At 42.3% G+C, this 14,615-nt stretch overlaps 1 protein-coding gene and 1 long non-coding RNA gene across 9 annotated transcripts in view; one reads left to right on the forward strand and one right to left on the reverse strand.

The window, feature by feature from the left end:
- The window catches only part of ATP8A (ATPase phospholipid transporting 8A1), a 366,350-nt gene that overhangs the window by 235,581 nt on the left and 116,154 nt on the right, over positions 1–14,615 (reverse strand). The window lies entirely within an intron of this gene.
- Positions 10,400–11,754, forward strand: LOC135710715 (uncharacterized). The gene is made up of 2 exons (XR_010518441.1): positions 10,400–11,351; positions 11,418–11,754. It is a non-coding gene; the product is annotated as an uncharacterized LOC135710715 (long non-coding RNA).

Genomic DNA, 14,615 nt, shown 5'->3' on the forward strand with positions numbered 1-14,615 from the left:
GTTGTCAATATTGCGATCCTGGAGTATTTATAGAACCCACGAGCCAAACATAGAGGACCCAGAAGGGATATCCTTAGTCAGTGTTCGGAAAATCATTCTCAAATCTCATTCATTGAGCCTCTCTGAGAGAATAAACTCGCTGACTAATGTGGCAATCAAATCTCACGCTTGAGATTCTCATGCTTTTTCACGCACTCATAGTCACAACGCTAAATGATCAATCCAGCTTAAAACTCATAAAAACCGCTCAAACATCAAATGATAGCATGCCATAGCGGCCAATAAGCTTCAAGTTACCGAAATTACCATCGTGTCAACTGGCAGCAGTACCAGCGCTCTGTGGACACAGCAATCGACTGGAAGTTAGCCAAAGTGATTCCAATACGCAAGCCTGGCAAAGACCCTACCAGTGTCAAAAGCTATCGCCCCATCAGCCTCTTGTCCTCTCTCTCGAAGTTATTCGAAAAGTTGATACTCAGCCGTCTGCTGGTGTTTTCAAATGACAATAACATCTTTCTCAAAGAGCAATTCGGGTTTATGAAAGGCCACTTTACCATCCACCAACTCGCACGGGTTACTAACATCATCAAGCGGAATAAGTCCGTTTCCAATACATCTGCCATGGCATTGTTGGACGTCGAGAAGGCGTTCGGCAATGTCTGGCATGATGGTCTAAAAGCTGCATCGATACAACTTTCCGATCTACCTCGTGAAGATTATCAAAAACTACTTGTCGGGCAGATCATTCCAGGTCTACTTGAACAATGTCCCCTCTGATACGCTCAACGTTGATGCAGGCGTCTCCCAGGGTAGCCTGCTTGGGCATATCATATTCCACATTTTCACACCAGACGTTCCTCCCCTGCCGGGTGGTGGTATCCTGTCAATGATCGCAGATGACACCTCCATCATCTATAAGGATCGAGTGATCCGTGCTCTGGCGAGCAAACTACAATCAGGCCTGGATGTTCTATCCGACTATTTCAAGAGCTGAAATATTTGTATCAATTCAGCTAAAACACAAACGATTATGTATCCACACTCGAATTCACCTCGGGTTGTTTCGCCTGCTAACGTCAAGGTTCATCTTGATAGTTTTGGCGGACAATCAACCGACGGAACCAGACGGACAGGTTTAACCGGGATAATCGGACAGAATGAAAGTATACACGACCGCGTACTTTGAAGAACGTGTTTTTATTAATGATGCGCAAATTACAGAACGTCAGTGGTAATGTTGATTCTCTGCAGGGGTGGATTCGCGTATGCGTCTAGCGTAACATCTAGAAAGGGCGCAACACTCCTCCTCGCGAATTTAACCCCGAGTCTCCTCAACAGTCTCCTCCTCGATCGGCACGGTTGCCAATCCCATCTTCGTAGCGAATCTTTTGACCTTTGTTGACCCGAGTGGCTTGGTCAAGATATCCGCAACCATATACTCCGATGCACAGTACTGCAGCTCGATATCACTAGAAGAACCTGGTGTAGTGGTACCGCGTGTCAATGTGTTTCGACCTTTTCTTCTGCTGATCCAATGCGACGAAATCTAGGCAACTCCTGTTATCTTCGAAAATAACTGTCGGCCGCCATTGATTCTCGTTCAGTTCAGTTAGCAAACGCCGCAACCAAACAACCTCCTGCGTAGCCTCTGAGAGGGCCACATATTCGGCCTCCATGGTAGACATGGCCACACAGCTCTGCTTCCGGCTCACCCAAGTCACGGTTCCTCCTCCTAGACTCAACATGTAGCCGGTACAGGATTCACGGTCAGTGCTGTCGTCAGCCCAATCCGCATCGCAATATCCTGACAACAGTACACACTACGAAAAAGACATGTAAATTTCAGTACCCTGAGACCGACACATGCAAGCGGCCCTTTTGACATAAGAATCAGTTGAAAAGGACGGGAAAATCAATTCAATCAAACGCACTTTTCGTCGAGTTGCCTATGTTTCAGTTTCAGGACACTTAATTTTACATGCCATTTTTGTTTACGTTCCATGATTTACGTCAAAGCTGAATTACGTCTCGTGTAAAAATAATAATTTCTAAGTGTGTAGCTCACAATCACTCCTTCCAAGCGTCAATCCGCAGTCAACCGTGTGTAGCAGGTAGCGTACAATACGTTTGGCTTCGGTCCAGTCCGTCACCGATGGGCAACTAACTTTCCGGCTCAATATTCCAACAGCCGCTGCGACATCTGGACGGCTGTTGACAGACGAGTATAGCAGGCAACCGATTAACTTGCGATATTCTTCGTTGATTTCCATCTTCGGGCTACCCTCGATCACCTTATAGTATCCCGGATCCATTGGGTACTTCGACCCTTTAGCGTTGTCCAACCAGAATCGTGTTGCAACTCTTCTGATGAAACCACTCTGGGAAATCACATAGAAACCTTCCGCATTCTTTCGCACACGAATACCTAAGAAGCTCCTGATATCTCCCAGCCTTGTAATCTTCAGTCGATCTTGCAAAACTTGCTCGACCTGGTCGATTTCCTCCCCATGTGTGCAGCACAATAGCAAGTCATCCACATATATGAGAATATACATTAGACTGATGCAAAATTTGACTTTTTCGCTCCACAGTGCTTAAATGGTTTCAAATCGGGTCCTGATTAGCCTCCCAAAGTTACAACTCATTTGGTTAGAAACAGACTTCGCACAAGCCATTTGAAGTTTACATGTAAATTACTATGGGAAACCTCAACTTTTTGTTCATTGCCTTCTAGTCTTTTTCCATATTGAGCTGCGAAACAGTTCGATAGCCATCCTTATAGAAAATTTTTTCAGCTACAACTTTGCCCAAGATCGTTTCTATGTAAAACGAGACAGGAAAAAGTTATTAATTATTTAAGAGATTGACAAACTTATGACATGATCAAGCAGCTGCTCTGTAGGCAACACTGTATTTTGCAGTGTGACATAGTAGCCATGATATTTGTGTCCTATTCAACGCCCCAGAAACACCAATGTTGCCTGCTGATCAGTTGATTGAGCATGATCATAAGACATCAGTGCATTGAACCATTGATAACTTTCGATCCTTGCATTTAATCAAAAAGTGGTCTTCAGCAAAGTTGTAGCTGGAAGAATTTCCTACAAGCACAGTTGAAAGTTTTTGAAGCAGACCGATATGGTGAATTATTAGATAGACATGAACAAAAAACTTGGTTTTACCATAGTAATTCCCATACAAATTTCAAATGGTTTGTGCCATCTCAGTTTCTCACCAAATGGGTTCAAATTTTGAAAGGTTAGTCAGGATCCGATTTGGAATCGTTTAAGTATTGTGGAGCGAAAATTTCAAATTTTGCATCACTCTAATATACATCCACCCGTTCTCACCAAAACGCTTCCGATAAAGGCACGGATCGGAACTGCACTGCTCGAAACCAAGCTGCTTCAGTATATCCGTAAGCGTCTTGTTCCAAACTCTTGCAGCTTGTTTCAAGCCGTAAATGCTCCGCTTTAATCTGCACACTTTCTTCTCAGATCCAGGCACCTTGTACCCCGTAGGTTGCCTCATGAACACCACCTCATCCAGCTTTCCATACAGGTATGCAGATTTTATGTCTAGGTGTTTTACGTACATCTTCCGATGGCCCGCAACAGTCAACAGTACACGAAAGGTAGAACACATCGCCACAGGAGCAAATTTGTCCTCGTAATCAGACCCAGAGCGCTGACTGCATCCTTGCGCTACGAGTCTGGCCTTCATTTGCTCAACCTTTCCGTCCGCGTCCATCTTTTTCTTATACACCTACTTGCTTCCGACAATGTTGGTAGCAGGCGGTGGGTCCACAAGCTCCCATGTATCGTTCGACACCAATGAATCGTACTCAGCATCCATCGCAGCAATCCAGTCCTTCTTCTCAGCACAGCTGACAGCTTGCTCGTACGAAGTCGGCTCATCCTGGTCCACCGTTGCCATTCCAACAAAATAATCGCCGAATCGTGCTGGCAAAACTGACGAGGATTTTCCCGCTGATTTTCATCCTCCGGAACAGGAATATCTTCACCGTGATACAGATCTTCAGCCGATTCATATCCATCAAAGTCCTCTTCAACTTCAGGATCTTCTTCGGATTCAGACACAGGTGCAACTTCACGCGTGATTTCCGGAACCGATAGTGGCTCCAACTCGACTGTCGATTCAGTAACTTCCAGCTTCCGATCGGCACCGCTTTCACTATCCATGTGCCAATCTTCCAGGAACTTCACATCCCGGCTGATGGTGATTCGTCCCGAACCCGTATCCAGCAGCCTATAGGCCTTATGCTCGTTGGAGTAGCCTACAAACATCAGTTTTCGCACTTTAGGCTCCATTTTCTTACGCGTCTCAGCTGGAATATGCACCCACGCATCACAGCCGAAGATCCGGAAGTGCGCATACGACGGAAGTCTTTCGTACCATTTCTCATAGGAGCTCATTTTGATGGACCTAGGTCGCTGTTAGAATCGCCTCACCCCAGTACTTCTGGTCCAGCTTTGCCTCCAATAACATACAGAGCGCCATCTCTTTCAGGTATCGGTTCCGCCTTTCTACCACCCCATTTTGCTGTGGCGAGCAGGGTGCGCTGAACTGGCTCACTACACCCTCTGCCCGGAGGTAATCCTGCAAATCCTTGCTGATAAACTCACCTCCACCATCAGACTGCAAAACTCGGGGTTTCTTGCCGATCCGCGTCCTGCAGAAGCAAATGAAGTCCATGATCTTCGACGCGGCATCCGACTTCTTCCTCAAAAGGTACACGAAAGCCATTCGTGTATGGTCATCAACCAAACAAAGGAAATACTGGTTTCCACTCGGCGTGCACTTCATCGGTCCACTAAGATCGGCGTGTACGATGTCCAACTTCTCCTTCGAACCTCTATCGACACTCTTCGGGAACGGTGCTCTTGCCATTTTGCCTTCGAGACAACATTGACACACAGTGCGTATGCCACAATCCACCAGCTTCATGCCAGTTGCTTACTTATTTGCATGAATCGGGATCTCGGTGGCCTAGGCGTCTGTGTCACGTATGCAGACAATGCGACGTGTGCGCCGTCTGGACACTAATCATCGCTTGCTCCGAAATACACAAACGATACAAACTTCCATGCCGTTCACCTACCGCACACATCTGTCCATTACGCATTCGTATCTCGCACCGATTCTCACTAAACATCACGTCAAAGCACTTCTTCGCAAGGGTACTCACCGACACAAGTCCACTGGTAAGTTTCGGCACATACAACACCTCACTCAACTCGATGGCTATCGGTTCCCCTGTATCGGTCACACCGACAATGATTCCACGGCCAGTTCCAGCTACCTCAGCTCTCTCGCCGTCAACCAACATCACAGTTGTTCCGCCGATCTTCTCCAGCTCCTTGAAAAACTTTTCGGTTCCCCTTCATATGCCGAGAAGCACCACTGTCGATGAACCAGCTTGTTGGCTCAGCTTGCCCCACCATCCACGCCAGCGGTCCCTCGGAAACTGCTTGTGCTTGCTTGGCTTTCGGTTCTTCCGGCTTCTTCCCTGATTCGGCAGCTGCAACATTTGGGCAATCTTTCTTCAGGTGCCCCGGTTGTTTACACTGGAAGCAAGATCGCGTTTCTGTTTGCTTACTTCCACCAGCACCACGCACTCGTCGGCGACGATGTTCCACCCACAACGCTTGTCCACTGCTCGAATTGGCACCTCCGCTGCGCTCTCGGCGTTTTTCTGCCTCTGATAACAGCTTGGATTTCACAAGTTGAAGTGTCAATTCTTCTCGTGGCCGTTGTTCCAATGCCGTCGTAAGGAAATCATACGAGTCCGGCAGCGAGCACAACAACATAGCCACCTGCAGCTTCTCCGGAATTGCATCGCCAACGTCCGCGATCCGTTGCAGCAAATCGGAAAACGTCTGCAAATGTTGCTCCATATCGCCGCTCTCCTTGAGTTCCAAGTGCGTCAGCTTTTTCAAGAGATACACCTCCGATCCCTTGTCGTGGTACGTTTTCAAGGCATCCCAATGCCTCCTTCGCAGTCGCACAACTGCGCACTAGGCTCGTCTGGTCGTCTTCAATGCAGAGCCAGATTGTCGCCCGAGCTTTTGCATCCGCTTTCGTCCACGCTTCAGTCACTGGGTTCTCCCGTGGATTTGAAATGACCTGCCATGTATCCTCCCGGATCAGCAGCATCTCCATCTTAAACTTCCACGACTGGTACTTGTGGTTGTTTAATTTCTGCATCGCAAACCTCTGCGAATCCGCCATTTTGCCGCTTGCAGGAATCCACCAGCCGATGCTCGAAGCCACAAACACTCGACCGCAAAGCGAACCGTTCCACAACTTTTCTCGCGTACGAACCGAATTCCGCAATCACGAATTAGACTGGGTCCATAACCTTTTGGCGGACAATCAACCGACGGAACCAGACGGACAGGCTTAACCAGGATAATCGGACAGAATGAAAGTATACACGACCGCGTACTTTGAAGAACGTGTTTTTATTAATGATGCGCAAATTACAGAACGTCAGTGGTAATTTTGTTTCTCTGGAGGGGTGGATTCGCGTATGCGTCTAGCGTAACATCTAGAAAGGGCGCAACAGATAGCACTTCCATTAAATGATTGAGTGAAGTAGTCTACCTTGGTCTCACCCTCGATAGCAAATTGCTATTCCGATCCCATGTACCGTATGCGTGATAATGTTTGCACCATCGTACAAATAAGGTTCCCGTTTCACCTGTGCATACAATGCCTTGGTTTTCTTTGCATGCACGTAACCTATAGCTCATACCGTAGTAGGCTGTGTATAAAAGAAAATGATTTACTTAGTTTGACAGTTTCACCATGACGAAGTGGCAGCGTATTCGTGATTTGTCCCACGCGCAAATGTCACAAAAAGACATTTCAATCGCCGTGGGAGTCTCCCGGTGGACCGTCAAAAGGGTTTTAGACCGAGAAAAGAAAGGACAACTATCCTCGAAGGTGGCCACAGATCGTCCGAGGTCAGCTAGGGTTCCGAGGGTTATCGCTGCTATCAAAAGGAAGATTCGGGTGAATCCAGTGCGTTCAATAAGGAAAATGGCAAAGGAACAAGGGATCAGTGACTTTTCGGCACGGAAGATCGTAAAGGAAGATTGCGGAGCGAAGTCGAGGGCACGGAAAAAAACTCACCTGATTACCAACCGCATCCGGGAGCTACGAGTCGAACGATGCAAGAAAATCTTGAACTTCCTTAAGCGAAAAAATCCGGTAATCCTGTTCACCGACGAGAGCATGTTAACCGTCGATCCCGTATCAAATTCCAGAACCGAGCAACTTGTAAACAATATTGTTTACAAAGATGGACTTTTGTATACAATATTTGCTACATTGCATGAATTGTGCTAGAACTTTACATGATATATAATGTAAACTTATATGAAATATGACGCTCCATTTGTGTGCATCATATTGAACAGAAATTTACACTACTTTTCGAACTGTGTAGGTATTTTCAGAACACTGATCGATTAAAGAAGCTTTTATCTAGCATTTAATACGACAAACACAACAAGAAACGGTCATGTGCTCAAGTTATTAACGAAAGAGAAAGTAGATGAAGAGAATCGAACAATGTTACTTAGGGCCTAATGCAATGTTCAGCTTGAAATACTTGAAACTCGTTTTTGAGCATATGAGACTGAAAGCCATATCGTCCAACTTGAAAACCTATTCCGGAATACTGATTATAATATCACACTCATTTCTTATGATAGATACCCAAGCAACCATATTAACAAATCCCAATTCCCAATTATCTGTTCAACAATGATAGGCTGAATTCAATTTCTGCAATTCAAAAGATAGGTAAATTCAAAGATCAATGGTGAATTAAGCATTGCCTGATAAGAAAATTCTAAAACATAGTACATAGTGTATTAGAGTTCATCTTCGTCAAGAATCGTTAGGCAAAACAAGAGGCACCAATTTTACTTAGAAAACCAATAACAGCAATTCGCCACATAGGCATTGCTTGCCCGTAAGTGCTCCTCTAAATTAAATAATAATCATTAAATTCAATTTAAAAACCGAAAACGATCCCTGATTGACAACAATCACGCGCTGCACGAGCGAGTCTCCGATTAATCTATTCATAAGCGGGCTGGCGGGCGAAGCAACGAAGATTACACCTGCATAATTTATCCGAACGTGATCACGGAAGCAGCCCTCTGTGTGTGCTTCAGGAACTTCGAAGAGTGCTCATCCACGCCGCTCCTGGTTCGCCTCTTTGCCACCGAACGTGCGGGCGGCGTGGCACGCTTCCGGGAAAGCGATTTTTATTGTTGTTATTTTCATCGCCTTCCCCCCGCTTTCGGATAACCAACCCACCGGCGACCGAAGGGAACACAGACAAAACATTGATCGACACATTTTTCCTCGTGCTTCTGCCTACCTAGGTACCTATACCTACCACCAACTGCCAATCGATTGGAGCAGCTCTGCGGGCGCTCTACTATGGGGAAAGTGGTGGCCAAAAATCGAAAAATTGACTTGCTTTGAATGACGTATCTTGTAAACCATTTGATAGCCAGATAGTTCAAACCTAGATGCCCAAAATTTCAGCCCTCTGTGATGAAAACTCATTGCGCCACAGACATCAGACTAAAGAAAATTTTGAAAATTGTAGAAAAAAAGCATTTGAAACAAATGCAATTTTCTCAGCGAATAACGGTCTAAACATTGAATTTAATACACCGTTGGAAAGCTAATTGTCTAAACTTTAAAATGGGTATGTTGATAAGGTTACACGGTTAATTAAAATTGGTTAAAAATGGGAAATTATTGAAAAAAAAATGTTTTTTTGCCTAAGTTGAACTATATCTAACGAGCAGGGCCGAGCAGTCTCAAGAGACCACCACTACGTTTTAGTTTAGGGTCTATACTATCTGCGGAACAAGGATCCAGCTGCGTATAGCTGCGTATGAGCGTCATTTTGGCACAAAGTCGTAAAAATGATGTTTTAAATGTTTTTTTTTTGTTAATTACATATATCGATTATACGAGCATTAACCAAAAAATCGTACAAATTAAACACTGGTTGAAAAGTGGAACTGTTAAATGTCAAATTTGGTCTTAAAAATGTTACACACTTAATTATTATTGTTGTTAAAAATGGGTAAAAACAGACCGAAAATTATCATTACATATAGAAACCGTATCTACCCAACTGGACTAAAAAGTTTTCAATGTTTTCACGATAACCTTTTGATATTTTCAATACATAATAACCAACGGAAAAAGAAAGACCACTACCAAAAGGAAATTACCTGTTCGAGTGCCATTTTACAATTTCTACCCACAAACTTAGGTAAAACTATTATTGATGTTACCTTTTTTTTTTTTGTTTATTAATTTATTTGATAAGGCTCAACCGAATTAACTTAACAGAGCCGAGGATTCTTGGTCACTATACAATACATCTTAAAGCTATAGTCAAAAGGTACAACACAATAAACACTTTATCTTCCGCTATCCAAAAAGCCTCCTCCATCAGAACTGGAGCCGCTTCCAGTAGTTTCATTGTATGGCAAATTCTTGTACGCCAACGAGGGTCAGAGCGCGTCCATTGCAGAAATGGACGCAAAACGTGGTCAGCACTCACACACTCATCACGAAACGGTTGCTTTCCAAAGTCGACGACGCATCGACCGAAAGAACTGCTGATGAAGAACAATGAGGAGGACCACACAATGGTTGCTGCCGAGTAAACAGACGATCGCGTAGCACACATCGAGAGTGGCCTGCTTTTGTCGACAGCCGAGTGAACACTGATTGATGTTACCTACTTGCATTTAAAAGACGAGGACAATATTTTCAAATCATGAGTTTGTTTTCGGCTGTAACGCTAACAACGTGTGTGTGCTAACAACAATATTGTGCAGTAGTTTAATCAAAAATCTGAAAACAATTGTTTGTGATAATATGGATCATAGGAGCATCGTGTTACTTTTTGATCCAAAAGAATCTCAAGTAGTCAATGCAACAAAAGCATTTGAATATATCAAGAAAAAATATAATATTGATCTTGCCAAAGAAGAACAACTTCTTAAAAAGTTGAAGTACGTAGCACAACATTTTTACAATGCGTGGCAAAAGGCTCACCGCCTACAAGAGCGCTTTGAGAAATACAATAAGGATTGGCTCGATAGTCATTTGGAACTTGCAGAGTACATCGCAGAAACACCTTTAACGTCAACTGGCCATGATGGACGCGGACGTCCACAAAAACAGTTTGATGAGCTTACGGCCGATTTCTTCACCTCCGCTTAAGCATTAAACCAGGTTTAATTATATGGGTAAACCTGGTTTAAGATTTAAGCGGAGTTGAAGACATCGGCTATTAGTGATAGAAGTAAGCGAAGGAAAACCGATGAAATATTTGGCGTTAATGTTGGCACTATAGAAAGGGCTCTTTTACTCACAAGACAAATTGCGTATAGACATGGGGATTCAAATATGGTGAATTTGATTGGCCATGTTCTCAAAAATCGAGAAAGTGCATTTAAAATGTTTACGACTCTCAAAGATTCGCATGGAATGATGTCACCTGAAGAGGCGTTCGAATATTTTTTAGACTGCAATTTTACTAAATATGCATATGAGCAAACAGTGAAAAAGAACCCATCAAGATTTCCGAGCTACAATGTAATTAAGAGTATGAAACAAGTATGCTCACCTTCAGCCGAGTCAATCGAAGAGTCATCATCAAAAATTCAGGTAGACATAAATATCCACATATTTTTCCAGTACACCAACTTTAAATGTTTCTTTCTTTTCAGGTCAAATTACAGGCACTCATGAATCATACAACAGAAAGAATCATTCAAATCATCGATGCGGAAATCGTCCAACAAATGAATATCAACGATGACACAGAGCTAGTGCTTTTAAGCAGCTGGGGTATGGATGGCTCAACAGGCTATTCACAATACAACCAAGCGCTATCAACGCCAAATCAAAAAGATGACAGTGACGTCTTTTCAGTGACAACTACTCCTATACAACTTTATTATAAGAACAACAAGAAAAACATTTTGTGGCATAATTTAACACCCCAAAGCATTCGGTTCTGTAGGCCAATTATGCTGGAATTTATCAAAGAGTCAAAAGAGATGGTGCTTAACACCAAGAGATATATTGAAAATCAAATAAGTCAGCTTGTTCCAGTAAAAATCCAATTATCGAATGGTGAATATGTTTTGGTTGATTTTATTTTCGTTGTGAGTATGATCGACGGCAAAGTTCTTAATTATGTAACTGATACTTCTTCCATGTCCAACTGTCCAATTTGTGGAGCTACTCCGAATGCAATGAGTGATATAGAGGTAATATTTTTTTTTTCAAATTTTAAGGGCCATAAAAATAACAATGTTTTTTTTTATACTTTACAGAAGTTTGAAGCAGGATACGATTCGAACGAAGATGTTCTGCATTACGGCATATCTCCACTGCACGCTTGGATGCGATTTTTTGAGTGTTTATTACATATTTCCTATAGGATGGAAATTAAAACGTGGAAGATCACGAAGGATTTAAAGGCCAAATATCTTGAACGGAAAAAACTCGTTACTCAAAAAATGTACGAAGCGTTCGGAGTACGAGTTGATCAACCCAGGGCAGGCGGAGCTGGGACCAGTACAACAGGAAATGTGTGTCGAAAAGCATTTTCAACTCCTGAATTACTTTCCAAAGTTTTGGATATCGACGAAGAGCTTATTATTAGATTTCGTAATATTTTAATAGTAATCAATTGCCAAGACCTGAGCAATCCTAAAAAAATGGATGACTATTGTATGGAAACATATCGGCGGTATCTTAATTTGTATGATTGGTATAAAATTCCAGCAACAGTGCATAAAGTACTCGCTCACGCTGGAAGCATAATAATCCATTCACCTGCTCCTCTTGGCATGTTAGCTGAGGAAGCAGCAGAGTGCCAACATAAACTACTAAAAAAAATGTCGTACCCATCATGCTAGGAAAAGGTCACGAGTTGATAATCTACATGACGTCTTTATTCGAGCTATGAACTCATCTGATCCTTTGATAAGTTCAATAAATCTAGGTAATAGAATCCGAAAGCAGATAGCACTTGAATATCCAGATGTTGTGAAATCACTTTTAGTATTCGAAGATCTTGACAGCTCTGAAAATATAAACACTGAAGGCAATGCACTAGATGCATTAATGGATGATGTTGAACAACTGGATGATGATTTTGGTCTTGATGAAAATGTAGAAAATGAGTAGAATTGCTTGTGAATTTAATTTAGTTTTAAGAGAAAGTTATTAAATAAATTTTATTATGACAATTAGTCAAAGAAAATTATGTTTTATTTTGTAGTATATTCATCCCTGCAGTATAAAAAATGTAGTTCAACTTAGTTAACGATGTTGATATGTATTCAGTAAAAATAATGGAAACATAGTAAAAAAAATAATCCTTTCGACTAGCTTTAATGATTTATTTCTCGCCTTGAGTATCATAACGGCATAACTGCATTGATCGATTTGTCTTCATCGATTTTCTCTTTTGTTAATAACTTGACCAAAACGAAGCCGATCGAAGTGATTTTTTTAATGACGGAAAAGGATCACTGCTGCAAAATTTCGACACTAAAAACTGATAATAACAAAACAACCCTGGTCACTCATTTCAGCAGAGAGTCACCATCAGTAGCAATCAATATCAATTGTCAGTGATATTACTATCAGTGACGACGATGTGCAGTTTTTTCATTTGCTGAATTACTATCGAAATCAAATTAATTTAGCAAAACAGTTACATAGAACCATCAAAGTGAATACGAATCATCATCATTATCAGCCTGGAGAACAATAATGTGACACAGAATGCGCAAATTCACAGTTTTTTCACCAAGGGAATCTTTGTCACTGACAAAGAAAAGAGTGAGATTTTGACAAAGGAAATTTTGATTTTCAGTTCTATCAGTGTTGCTGCTGAAATGAATTTTGTCTATATCCACTGAAGTTTTCTAAATGAAAATGACAAATCGCAGCACTGATCATAACATCTTGCCACAGTCCAAAAATTGCGTCGATCGGTTTCGGTTTGGCCAAGTTATTAACGAAAGAGAAAATCGATCAATGCAAATACGCCCTTATGATGCTAAAGGCGAGATTTGGACGGAAAAAATATTTTCAGTAGAGGGGAGGTTCGATAGACAAATAATTCTTCATCAAAATACCTGATTGGTAAAACAATACTCTTATATCACATATATAAAAAAATGGGGGAGGGGTCAGGTCTTGGCTAGGAGGGGGGGGGGGGGTTTCCACCTCCACCTTTCCTATTTAATCTTATGCACACCAACCTTATTCTAGTTTTGATTTGCATTTGAACTGTCCCTAAAATTAAGAACAAACTTTTAAGTTTATTGTTCAGGAATAAGTAGCTCATTACTGGGTTTAATACTAGTTACACCTTTCGGATGCGATGAAAATACATAAATATGACTAATTTTATGCTAAACTTACTATAATACCATCAAAAAGTGCGGAAAAACCAATAAAATATTTTTGGCCACCACTTTGTATGGAGCCGCCCCATAGTGCGCTCCTAGGGCGAATCAGTTCGGCTTGTTTTCCCATTAATGCTATTCGGGGAAGAAACAGCCAGAGGGCGGGGTGCGGGGGTTTTTTGTTTTCAGTTTGGTTCAATGATTATTGCTCGATATGTGTTGTAGTATAATTATGACAGGATAGAATGTTTTGGCAAGGAGAAAATAGAACACAACAAAATAGTATCATCCACAGCTGGTCGACGGCTATGTTTAATCAATAGCAGATACATAGACACTGGGTTCGATTGTATCGACCTTCTGTTTTGGGGAGGGGGGGGGGGGAGGGGTGGTTTCTCTTGAAATGATCGCATTTGTTGCTGCCTTTAGTCATTGCCATTAACTTTTAATTTAGATTGATGACTGATGATAATGCTTTTACCATCGGAGCAATTTCCCCTACAAATCGGAAAACAATATCGATTCCACTCATCTCAATCCGTTAGGATAACAAGCAGAAGCTCAAATTTTATGACTTATTTTTTCGATTCATAATTTCAGACACCATGGATAACGATCGAACACGGATATTTGCATGTGGGTTTTGCTAAAAACCTTCTACATTGAACGTTGCACTTCAAAAGCCTGACGTTTCGCTCTCCCTCCATGGCTCATGTGGGACGAGCAATAACCCCGGCAAATTGACGTGGTTTTTTGCACACTTATAATCGATATTTATTAAATTCAGCATACATCGTCGTTTGCATGATGGTGGGCTGTTTTTATCTCCCTCCCTCGGACGGCCTCCCTGGAGAATTTGTATGCATTTATGCGCTGCTATAACGTCACATCATTCGGTCTACTTGGCGTACTGCGGTTTGGCATGTCTGCCATTTACCGTGAGTCCTTCGAAGCACTATGTTGAAGTCGCACGAGGGATGCGACAAAATGTCCTTTAGATTGTAGGATAGCTTTTGTCATTTAATTTTAGACTTTTTGAGTACGGTACGAGATGTCCACGTTTCTTCCATTTATTGGATTCTGAAGCCCGATGTTTTCTGAATCGTC

Source organism: Ochlerotatus camptorhynchus, unplaced genomic scaffold, assembly GCF_037179485.1.
Source record: "Ochlerotatus camptorhynchus isolate MF236.1 unplaced genomic scaffold, CSIRO-AGI_Acam_v1.1 ptg000401l, whole genome shotgun sequence".
In the NCBI taxonomy this organism is placed as follows: Eukaryota; Metazoa; Arthropoda; class Insecta; order Diptera; family Culicidae; genus Ochlerotatus; species Ochlerotatus camptorhynchus.